At 35.2% G+C, this 13,049-nt stretch overlaps 1 long non-coding RNA gene across 1 annotated transcript in view; it reads right to left on the bottom strand.

Moving 5' to 3' along the window:
• The window catches only part of LOC145690459 (uncharacterized), a 47,362-nt gene extending 36,893 nt beyond the window's left edge, over nucleotides 1–10,469 (bottom strand). Inside the window, exon 1 of the long non-coding RNA XR_014132236.1 lies at nucleotides 10,403–10,469. This is a non-coding gene — a long non-coding RNA (uncharacterized LOC145690459). The remainder of the gene's footprint in view (nucleotides 1–10,402) is intronic.
• Nucleotides 10,470–13,049: the final 2,580 nt, after the last annotated feature.

Raw genomic sequence — 13,049 nt, 5'->3', positions numbered from 1 at the left:
TCATGTATAGGGTCCATTTCCTATCATAAGACATAGGTACATTTGTGCACCCCCTTTAAAATTTTGGGAGGGATACATTGGCGCACCCCTTAAATTTTGGAAATTTACCAATTTAAAAATTCGGTATTATAGCACAGGACCCTAATATGTATCATGAAAAATTTGGGTGGTCCACCTCGTTCCTTTTTATGGGTAAAAAATTGCCAAAATATGAAGATAAGCAATATGTTGTACCACGTGTTTGGATTTTGGCCCAATTTAACCCCTTTGATGAGATCCTATTATCTTATATGGTTATATGGTCATGTATAGGGGTCAATTTTCTATCATAAGACATGGGTACATTGATGCACCCTTTTAAAATTTGGGAGGGTACCTTGGCTCACCCCCTCAGATTTAGAAATTGTTTAATATAAGCATTTGGTATCATAGTACAGGATCTCAATATGTACCACTATAAATTTGGATGGTCCACCTCGTCCCCTTTCATGGGTAAAGAACTACCAAAAATCCAATTTCGGAGGTTATTGACCCATTTTATTTCATTCGATGAGATTTTATCTTATATGATTATATGGGCATGTATAGGGGTCTATTCTATTTCTTAAGATATAGATACATTGGTGCATCCGTTGAAAAATTTGAAGGAGTACATTGGCCCCCACCTTAAATTTTGGAAAATTGCCAAATTTCAACATTTAATATAGTACTATACGACCCTAATATGTATTAGTATAAATTTGGGTGGTCCATTTTTGTTCCCTTTTATGGATAAAAATTGTTAAAAATTCAAATTTCGGAGGTTATTAACTCCCTTTCATGCGGTTTTATTACCTTATATGTATATATGAATGTGTTCAGAGATCTATTTTCTTTTATAAGGCATGACTACATTGATGCTTTCATCTTAAAATTTGGTAGAGGTACACTCATGTCCAAAATGATTGTCGCATATCTATAACTGTCTTCTTGTAAGAATATAATTTGATAATGATGTTGCAGGGTACTTTTAATACTGATATTATGTGTATAATCGGGAAATGTATATTTGAGGTAAATTTCATAGGAAAATAATTATAAATAAGAAACTTAGAATGAGTAAAACAAAATGTTGCTAAATAGACAAGAAAGTTTTATTTTCGTTCTCTTGTTCTTATTTACTGCTCTTTTGACATGAAATTTGCCAAATGCATGTCTTTGCTGATTATACACATACTAACAGTATAAGAAATACCAGGTGAATTCGTTGTCAAATTATATTCCTACAACAACATATTTATAGACATGCGACAATAATTTTGGACACGAGTGTACATTGACTCACCTTTAATGTTAGGAAATTGCCCAATTTGATATAATAATATAGGTTGTGAATATATACCATTATAAATCTCGTTCCCTTTCATGGGTAAAAATTACCAGAAATTAGTATGACCGTGTGTTCGATTATTGACTCAATTTATTCCCTTTGATAAGGATTTAGCACATTATATGAGTATGCACAGATGTTTGTTACCTTTATATTTTTACGTTCCATTTTAAATTTTGTTGGGATGCATAGAATCATTCCTTAAATTTGGGAATAATCAAAATAACAAAATTCGGTAAACGTATTCTAGGACCCATTGTAAATGTTGGTGTCCCTCTTATGGTCAATATTTCAAATTTAAAGGTTATTGACCTATTTTATCTTTTTGGACGCGGCTTTATTATTGAATGAGTACAAGATTTATTACTTGATTATTGAATGAGTACATGTGTATTTGTGTACCAATCTTAAATTTTGGGAGGGGTACATTTCTTATTGTTAAATCAATAATTGGTAATTGTTCTTAGAATTGGGTGGTATTTCATTCTTTGGGTCAATCATTGTCAAATATTAGTATGGTCACGTGACCAGTTATTGACCTATGATGGGATTAGGAGTTCAGGGCATTGGTACATTAATACGTTCCCCTTAAACTTTGTAGGATAATTTGAGAATTATCAAAATGAAATTACGCTATTGGTCTTGGTTATTCAGCCTACGGGGACAAATATAAACGTAAGGAATATGATGTACCACGTGATTGACCTTGATGAGGTAGTGTACAGGGATTCATTTCCTTTTCAAAATTTGTGGAAGTTATCAAATAACACGTTTCTAGACAGCAGTTGTTCTGCTAAGGTAAACAATTGACCTAATTGAGACCTAACTACAACATGTAATTATATGATTAATTTTAAGACTTAGGTATATCGAGAGAGGTATATAGGACCATTCTTTAAATTAGGGAATTGTGCTAAACAAAATTTTAGCATGAGGCACGAAAATTTGAAACAATACTTTGAACTCTAGTCACAGCGCATAGTCTAAGATCATTGGTGGTGGTTGATTTGACCTTGAACTTTAGAAATCTGAAAGCTAACCTTATTGAATCTTATACGAAAAGCAATTCATGCTACAAAACTTTGAAATTTAGTCACAAGGTGACGTAATTTGATTGGTTAATCACTACGGTACCTTTCATGCAATTTGATTCGCTGATCAGTATCTTTCACGCAATCTGATTGGTTGATGATTTCAAATCTTTGCTAGATTCAGTTTTAAGTTTTGTTTAATATTTATCGATTACTGTTTAAAAATCTTGGTTTGAACATTTTCGTTCAAACTTTTGCACTCACTGATAAATATAATCAAAACGGTTTATTTGTTAATCGAATAGTTAAAAACCGGATAAAGTTTGACGGTTAACCGTGAAATTTTTAAGTTTAAAAATTTTGTTTTCAAAAATTTGTTTGAAAAATTTTGTTTGAAAATTTTTCGTTTGAATTTTTTGAAACTTTTTGTTTGAAAATTCTTTCGAATGAATGAAACAATCGTGTCTTTTGAATGAAAGAATCGTGATATATGAGCTTCCAGAAATAATGTCTTGTCCCAAATTCCCCTTGCTGTAAACTAAGGAATTCTATATTTTTTTCCATTTCTGGCTGAAATGATGAAAACAAAACAAAGACAGGGAAGATTTTTACAAGCTCAAGAAACCGAACTACCACCACCATCCATTCAATTTGAAAACTCGGTACACTCTTCACAGTGGTCTTTATTCTTTTTGCTAAATGCACCGAAAACGGCAATTGAAGCACGTCATATTGCAACTAAACTTTTTTCTCCTCTCTCTCTCTCTCTCTCTCTCTCGCGCGCGCGTGCACACACACAAATACACACACATACTTTTACCATTTTACCAATCGCTAGCTTAGGGGCTTCTACAATATACAGCAGTCGTGTTATAAAATTCAGCTCTTCGTTTGGAAACCGGGCGAAGGACAAAGAAAGCCAAGATATTGTCGACGAACCCTCCAAATTGTTGTTTGCATTCAGTAAATTTATGATACTAACGATAACACTAAAGGGGAAGAGGTTTTACAGGGGGTCTTTGTTTTGTTTCGCGGAATTGCTTGATCTGACCAGAGTGCGAAGTTGCCCTCTGCTTCCATGTTGAGAGGAAGGGAATACTTCCCTTTCCTGGTGAATAATATTAATTAGAACCTGAATTGTCTTCAGAAACGGTTTCCTACAGGCACATAGAACCTTTCGAACTTGATAAGTGTAAAGAACATTTGGTGTAATATTCATGGAACTCCATTGAAAGCAGAAAATATCATAAGAAAGGGGAAAAATTCGAACACTGAAGAATATAATTAACAAAAAAGAAATAGGATACCAAACCATATTCTCCCCAAATTTTTCAGACTGAAATCCTCTTATCCAGCACCATTTCGCCCCCTGACAATGATACGAAAAGACAAGTGCTGTTAAAATCTATACACATGACCCTTCCGGGACTCAACACGGGGTCTTCGAGCTGATGGTATATCGCCGCAGACTGCTCGGCTTGGTATGAAGGTTTACGTTGTACGATCACGAATAGATCACGACAATATAAGAAAATGTTTAAGAAAGTCGCCATCATTATTCGAAAAAGGCCACCCAAAAATATTTTTTTACACCACTAGCTAATCTGGGTGTACCGTCATGAGTATGTTAGACAAACGGGGCGAACACCATATAGGGGCACAGACCCCGGGGGTAGGGGGACAAATTTGTAAAATGGGGGTGTAGAATGTCCCCCAAGCATTGTTTCCTCCGATGTGTCGTTCAGCTTCCAGTACTATGGCATTTTAAATAGAGCTTATTGTGCAATAACCTATAAAATTTAAATTAAATACTTTTATTAAAAACTAACTAACTCTATAGCCTATGGAACCTAGAGGTTCAATGCCGCTTTCACAAAAATCTCTTCACTGACTTCTATCCTTAGCTAACTGCATTCAGTTTCTACTTTGTATTCCAATTTCTGCGAGGTCCATCTTAATATTGTCCTCCCATCTGCGCATAGGTATTCCTAATGGTCGTTTTCTGATTGGTCTTCCAGTCAAGACTTTGAAAGCGTTTCTACTTTCTTCCATTCTAGCTACATGACCCGCCCACCTAAGCTTCCTAGACTTGACGACCCTAACAATGTTGAATAAACCGTATAAATTATGTAGTTCTTTGTTAGGCAGTTTCCGCCATTCCCTATTCCCGTTCCTCTTAGGTCCGAATATTCATTTCAGGATTTTTTCTCAAATACTTTCAGTCTATGTTCTTCCCTCAGAGTAAGCGACCATGTTTCGCAACCATACAGAACAACAGGCATGATTATCGTTTTGTATATTTTAAGCTTCAGATTCCTCGACAGAATTCGCGACGACAAGAGATTTTGAACCGAATAGTAACACGAATTCCCTGCTTTTAGTCGACACTTAATTTCTTCGTGAATGTGTTAATACTGATACTACTTTTATTACTCAATAAAATTATTTTGTTCCAAGCTATTTTTTAAAAAATAATTGCAACAATTCTAAACATGCTAAATTGGAAAGTAGTTTTTGGATTGGTCTGGGTTAACACTGCAAAACCTAAAGGCTGGAATATATGAAATCAAAGTATATACCTAGATATATCTTTCTGGAATATATGAAATCAAGTGTCTTCGTCTTCGATGTACCTATGAGCAATTTACTGTATATTCGTGTATTGAAACTCGTGAAATAAATTTCAGTTTCAGAATGAAAAAAAAGTCAGGGTCGAGGAGAATCAGACAACTAACAACAGAGAAATGTTATCTTGTAAACTATTTGTCCTTGCCTTGTGAGATTTTTTGAATTTATTTTCTAAGACGTTTAGTCAACTTTTTCTCACGCTGAATGGATGATGATGGGAAAATTAGTAGAATGAAGAAAGTGGTAGGATACGAGGCAACTCCTAGAAAACAGACACACTTGTTTCTTCACCACAAAGCTCACATGGCACGAACCGACATCGAACCGACTACCACACGCATCAGAGGTGAATGCTTCACGGTGTACTTTTTTTTTTTTTTTAGCTACATGACATTTCTTGTCTTGTGTGTTCTGGGCAGAGTTGGCGTGGGTCAATAAAAACTTGACCCACGACCCACAGACCCACCACCCACCGTGACCCACTCTGACCCACGATCCACCGTGACCCATTCTGACCCACCACCCACCATGAACCAATCTTACCCACTGTGACCTACTCTGACTCACCAAAATCCATCGTCATCAACTCTGAACACGATCCACGGTCTCTTCTGTACTGACTAAAGAGTTTACACTTGTAATAAAACAAGACTGTGAAATTGTTACTAATCGGAGTTTGAATTTCTAGTCAATCGCTCAAGCACCACTCTGTTACAATAACGGTGGATCTGACCTTTACGACATAATATGGTAAAGTGTTTGTCAGTGAGGACATTGAAACAGTCCGAGGTGGGGGGTGGGGGGAAATTAGTGTGTGCCTAAAATATACTTGTACTGAGAGAGTATTCTTGCAAGTGTTAACTTCTGAACGCATTCCAAAAGAAACTTCTATTCGCAGGAAAATACCCCTGTACAATATGGAAAAGGTTATGGTTTCTCAGTTCACACTATTTTTCTCACAAAAGACTTGAAAAATCAGTTTTTCATAGTGTATAAAGGTGCTTGGGTACCCTCTGTTAGAGCATCTCCATAAAGTATGCTCATAATTGTAATTTGTGTAATTACTAAAACACCACATTAAATTTAAGTTACAAATATGCATAATTGCAATTATTATAAATATTTATTCAAAGTTGTTTACGAAAAGCAAAGAAGATACTTACTAAAACATAGGTCCAAAGTTGAATAACACAAATAAACCATTAGTAATACAAGTATACATTTTCCATAACTCGTAATTTTCCACCTTAAAAAAAATCTGAAATAGGGTTTATTTCCTGTTGGTAACTTTTTCGTGATAAATCATCCGCAGCGGAATGATGTCCATCCTTCAGCCAAGAAATAACTAGCTCGTCTACTTTGAGCTTGTCTAGCGGTGGGCCATTAACATTGGTGAACAACAAGTTAGGCAATGTTTGAGCACTTAGTCTATTTCTAATATCAGTCATCTGTAAATTCATAAAGGGAAATCCTCGTTCACAGTCTGTCGTGGAAATTGATAATACTTCTACCGTATTTCTGCAACTTCTCATCGACAATTTGCTTGTTAGACTTAAGTCTGGTAACGAGTTTTCTTGGTCAGTTTTGAAATACTCAGCAAGAAGTATCATCTCTCTATCACCATAAAACACCTTTTCCATATCGACCATGTCAGTTGGCAATGTCGACTCATGGAGAACAGAAACTTCATCTACCACGCCTTCGATAGTGAATCTTTTGAATAAATTATCAATTAAAGCCTGATAAACTGATGATTTCTTATTTGTTTATAAATTTAATTTTTGTAATTATACATGAAGGTTTGATGCCATTACCAAGTTCCCTCCCCCGTCTAGAAAGCGAAAGGGAACGAGGTTCCTGGAAAGTTTTCCGAGGTGAATGGGAATTTCCCTCCTTCTTCCCCTTCAATTATCACACTGCTGTTTCCCATCTACCAAATTACGATAAATTTCAACTAAATTATCATAGTATAATTATTTCCTTGTTGAATTATCGATACTTTTCAGTGCAAAAAAGGATGAAATTTGAAAGTAGACCAACGTAAGGTAAGTAGACCAACGTGAAGGGGGTAAAAGTGTAAAATTTTCCATATAATTATGCGTACGGTCCAAACTTCAAATTTCCGTGAGCGTACAGTACAAATTTTATGCCTATTTTTCTCACAACTTTATGGGTTGGTTGCCCTGTGCTGTAAGCGTTCAATATAATAAACATAAGCTTCATCAATTATTATAGTAGAAAGTAATAGATATATGAAGCCAAGCACTGTATTTTTTGTTTCTGATTTTTTTCTTAACCCCTTCAGTGCGTAAGTTTCAGATGCGAACCGCTGTAAAAAGTGTAGTTTTTTTGAGAACTTTGGAATTTCTTACCTTTTAATAACTTTTGAATCTCTCAAGCAATCAGAATGAAATTTTCGGCATTATGAACTTTGTTGCTTCTAATTGGCTACTATAACCTGTCATTGTCGTATTTATGGTTATCATCATCATCATCATCATCATATGGTTAGGTTACACAAAATTTGGGAATGTCTCAACAGATCAAGCCCAATTTTTCTGTGTGGTCTCTTGGGGTTCCTAGGTGAGCGCAAACTCGCTAAATATTGTCGGAAATAACATTACTCATACTATGGGCAAGTATATTCGCCATACGCAATACAAAATAGCCAAAGCAAAATGATAGCGTATACATACGCCATCCGCACAGCAGGTGCGTTTTGAAGACACGAGTTAACTCGCCACCCACACTGAAGGGGTTAAATAACATCGATCGGTTTCGATCATTTCTACAAACCAACTCACTACCAATTTTCCATATATAGAAAGTCCCCTCCCCCCATAAAGGAGAATTTTTAAAAAAAATGTTAGGACACATTTTTAATAAAGAGTTAATACACTGAATTTAAGATCCGTAAGTTTAACGGCGTGCGAGATACTAATTTTTTCCCCCAAAAAATTCGGATCCTCACTACCTCCTTAGGATATTGTGCATATAATGAAAGCAATATAACATTCCAGTTTGGATTAAAACCTAAGTTTATACCAAAAGTCATTTCATTTGACTTCGCAATTTGACCGTGATGATCAGACACACATAGTTACATTCAATTTTTTATATAATAATTTTTATATTACAGTGATTCAAAAATATATTTTTTCCAGTAGTTAGCTCATCTAAAAACTCACAGGTCTCGAAAGCTAAGTAGTAGTATAAGTCTTATTGCTATTATTACAAATAAATATATCAATATCCAAAAGTGTCTGAAGTTCTTTTTTCACTTGGTTAGATATACTTACCTCAGGTAAATAGACTAGAAACAAATGGAAAAGTAAGGGAAACGAAGGTCTTGAAAGTAAAACGAAGACAAATTTACCAGTCTTCAGAAGATACTGTCTGCAATGCAGTGAGCAGAGTGGGTCGGTAGATCATACTGAGTCGATGGGTCGCAGTGGGTCATGATGGGTGGTGGGTCGCAGCGGGTGGTGGGTCACAGTGGGTCACGCCAGGTGGTGGGTCACAGTGGATCACATGCTGTTGACTCACGACCCATTGACCCACTCAGAAAACTTGACCCACTGGCCCACCGACCCACTGCATCTCTGGTTCTGGGTAATGACTTTAGTGTATCGTGATGAGCACGGTACAGTCTGCTACATTTTACTTTCGTTCGTATGATATGCCACAATATTTTACGACACAAGACAGACAATATTGAGACGAGACGAGACAGAACCCTTCGAAACAAGAAGAGCATATCTTTTCGAAACGAAACATGCTTTGCACAAGACGAGGCGAGACAGCCTGAAGTCTCGTCTCGTCTCGTCTCGTGGCAACACTACAAAATTTAAAGGGGTGCATCAATATACCCATGTTTTATGAAATGGAATGGACCCCTGTACATAACCATATAGGGTAAATAAACCTCATCAAAGGGGATAAATTAGGTATAAAAAAAACTCGAAATTTGACTTTTTGGCAATTTTTTACCCTTGAAAGGGAACGAGGTGGACCCCCAATATTAATAGGGATACATACCATGGTCCTGGGCTACCACAATAAATTTTTAGATTTGGCAATTTCCAAAATTTAAGGGGGTGGTCCTAGTTACCCCTGCCAAAATTTAGAGGGTGGACCAAGGTACAATCTAGAGGAGGTGGTCCTAAGTACCCCTAGGTATATTGACCCTGGGCCAAGTCCATTGACCTTTGACCCTATGACGTCACAAAGCTCGGGGTCAAAGACCAAAGTTAGACCAAGTCATGCCATTACTACTACAAGGAAGATGAGCGACTTTTTCTCCAGCAAAACATTAGGTAAGTTAACAAAAATTATAAATGATACTTTTGAGCGGCTAGGAACGCAGAATTGTGCTTTGGTATAGGGCTTAGAAATGTGTAAATTTAGCCCTGACAATTACACAAGACGCAAGGAGAAAAATCAACTAAATTTTCATTAAATTAAAATCACAAACGTAATTTTGTAATTTTGGCGAATACTGCCATGTACAGAATTCAGCCAGCATAAACGAGCTAAGAATGTTGAAGGTAATTACGAAATGAAATGAAATGAAATCTTTGAGTTTTACGTCTCACGGTTATGCCGGTTAGGCTAAAGGAGACGGTGATGATGAGTGATGAATGAAATGGTGGAATGAAGAAAGTGGGAGGAAACGGGAGAACCCCGAGAAAACCCACGCACACGGTGTTTGTTCACCACAAAGTTCACTTGGCAGGGGCTGGGATCGAACCCAGGACACCAAGCACCGTCTTTTGAGCTTTTAAAGTGATTCCTTTGTAGTAACACTGTAAATATTTTCACTCCATAAACTTAATTGAAGGGGACGAAGAGAGAAAAGTAGCTGCAGCTGAGGAAGCTTTCGCTTATCATACTGTTGTTCATGACCAGAGCTACAGTTCATTATAATGAAAAGTTTTGGGGGCAGGGGACGTCAAAGGTGTCCCGTATTCTCATGAAAAAAAATATGGTTTACTTGCTTATACTACAACGAAATCTGATATCCAGATATACTACAATAGCCACACCAGCGTTGTAAAGTATTACCTTTGAAGTTATTATTAGTATTTTCTTTTGGCTCGTGCCTTATCGTCATGTATAGCATAACAAGAATCTGTTTTGACATGAAACAAGCAGAATATGAATAAAACAGAGAAACAAGAAAGAGGCAATATCGATTATTGATAAATATTTCGAATTAGTAGTTGTGCATTTTAGATGTAATTAGTTTCATGGCTATGCAAGTGTATAGGAAACCAAGAAAGCAAAGATTGACCAAGACTTAACTCTACATGCCTAATATCTTCATGATTAAGACAATTTTCAGAAAACGAAAATAAAATAAAATTAATGCTACCTTGAAAAGACCAATAATCACAACTTTTTAAAAGAGAACTTTACCGACTCTTTAATCTTCTTCTTCTTCTTCTTCTTCTTCTTTAACCCAGAAGTAGGGTTTAGGTTTTATTTAGGCAGCTTCGAACTGTATTCCCTATTACACTTTGTTGGTTTGTTTTATATAAGTTATGTATTCTGTTTTAATAGTCCAAAATTTAATTTAAAATTCCTTGTCAGTGCGGTTCCGTATAATCCTTGAAATCAAATAATTAGGTCTTCTCTGAAATTGTTGATCTCTGTTGATATATAATACATAAAATTATTATTTTTTTTAAACTTTTATCAGACTTGGATATAAAAATTATTATATTTTGTCCATTTGATTATACGGACTGGTCTTTAAAAAATTAATTATAATCTTCTAATTATGAGTTTTCGCTAAATTGCTTTATCAGATTAGTCTGTTTTTATTTATTTATTTATTTATTTTATATATGAATTTAATTTAGTTGTAGAAATTCTATAATGGTGTGAATGATTTTCCAATTATTTGATGCCAGAAGATTTTGTAGACAGTATGGTCCATATCCAAGATTCCTAAAAATTGTATCCATTATAAATTTCCTTCCTTTTTCTTATTATCACAAGCAAAAATTATATGGTCAATAGATCCAATATCTTTTTTGCACCAACATAGATTACTTTCAATTTTATTTATTTTGTATAATTTATGGGGTGTTAGTGCTGTATTGAAAAGTAGTCGATAAAATAGGATAACTTGATGTCTTGTCCAGTTGTGTATGATATTCCAAGGTTTAGATGTATTTATATCCATGATCTGCCAGTAGAATTTGCCTGGACCTTGTCGATTAATTGCTTTCCATTCATTTATTGATTGAGATTGTTGAAGACAAACCACTGGTTTAAGATTTAAATGACTTATTTTAATCAGAGCAGGTTGTCCATCATCACATGCGGATTTCGCGGCCAGGTCTGTTTCATCATGATAATTTATGTTGGTATGTGATTTAGTATATAAAAACTTAATTATATACCCATTTTCTAGTAATTGTTTATATAAAATTTTAATATTAAGTAAAAGCCAGGTAGTTTTGATAGTCCAATTAGTCTTTTCTAAAGTATGTAATACACTGAGAGCGTCTGAACATATACATGAACAATAAAGTTTTAAAGTTTTAATGTGGATTAGAGCTTGTCTTATTGCAAAAGCCTCTCCTTCGAAAATTGTGAAAGTTTTTGGAAGTTTATATTTTTTAAGAATGTTTAAATTCGGAATTGATATTGCTGCACCAACATTTTTTCCTTTATATTTTGAAGCGTCCGTGAAGAGTAGAGTACAATCTCTTTAATCTTACAGTCAGCAGTGTTATATCTCTAAATCGATTTTCTTTTCTTTGTTTTCTATCCGGTACCGACCAAAGATCAAGTTCCTCTAGTATATTTCATTCGAGTTACTTTCGGTGCAGCTATATAATATGCTGTTGAAATCATTGATGTGTCTCAACATCAAAATTTATATTCATAAACTGATGATACATTTGAAAATAGTTCAAAATTGATGTTCCTCTAAGAAATACATAGACAACAGAAACAAACAATAGTAAATTAAAGTAAATATAAAGTTAACAAACATAACGATAAAAGTAAACAACACCAAAACTATAATGCTGAAGCATAACAAACTGTACGATAGATGAAGGAAAGAACTGCGTACTACACGTATTTTCAGCCGACAGACTGATCATGGATTTCAATAAAATACTTTGATTTAATTTGAATTCCGCTACAAAATTGAATAAAAATAAATAATAAATAAAAAAAGTGCTTTAATTATATGCATAAACACACACACAATAGATACATATATACATACAAACAATTATATACATTCGTCGGGCACATCACAAGAGATGTCAAAGAGATAGACAGCAAAACAAAACAATGCCAGCTCATAGATTGGTGAACCTGTTCGAAGATACCTGGGTCATGGGAAAAAGTTATGGATACGCTGTTCCAAGTCGTTGATATCATTAACAAGAGTAACATACACCAGAATTATAGTGTGTCTCCAGATAAAAATCCTGTGGATTCAGGTCCGGAGACCGGGAAGGCCGTGCACTATTACATCCGATCCAACATCTTAAAAAGTTCTTGTTGAACCATCAGTAGCGGACATTGACACTAAAGTATGGGGGACCCCCATTATGCATGTATACATGTGACGGAACGCCATTTGAACATTTTCCAGTAATCGGGCAGTGTACTTACAGGAAGCTCAAATACAGGGTCTCCAATATACAATGCAACCGGAAGTTTGAGATTGTAGAACTTTTGAACCTGAAGTTATACACAAATAATAGTTATACCAAAATGAATCCTTGTTCATGCATATATTTTTAGACTAGGAAGCAACGATTGAAGTACACAAGGAACCACACAGTGTTGCCAGATGTAACAGAATTTGTAAATCATTTTTTTATTTTGCAAGACATGTAAATTGACTCATAACTCATACGTATTTATGTTCTGTCGTTAATTTTCAGTTTGTTTAGTTGGAGTGGCTTGAAAACTATGGAGCAGAAAAAAGAATTTTTATTTCCACCGATAACTAATCGGACAAGGCCTCTATAAAGGGGAGCTAGGGA

The sequence above is a fragment of the Thermobia domestica genome, chromosome 7 (genome assembly GCF_964235325.1).
Source record: "Thermobia domestica chromosome 7, izTheDome1.hap1.1, whole genome shotgun sequence".
NCBI classification, from domain to species: domain Eukaryota; kingdom Metazoa; phylum Arthropoda; class Insecta; order Zygentoma; family Lepismatidae; genus Thermobia; species Thermobia domestica.
The sequence above is the reverse complement of the archived record's forward strand: the minus strand, read 5'-3'. Positions and strand labels throughout refer to the sequence as shown.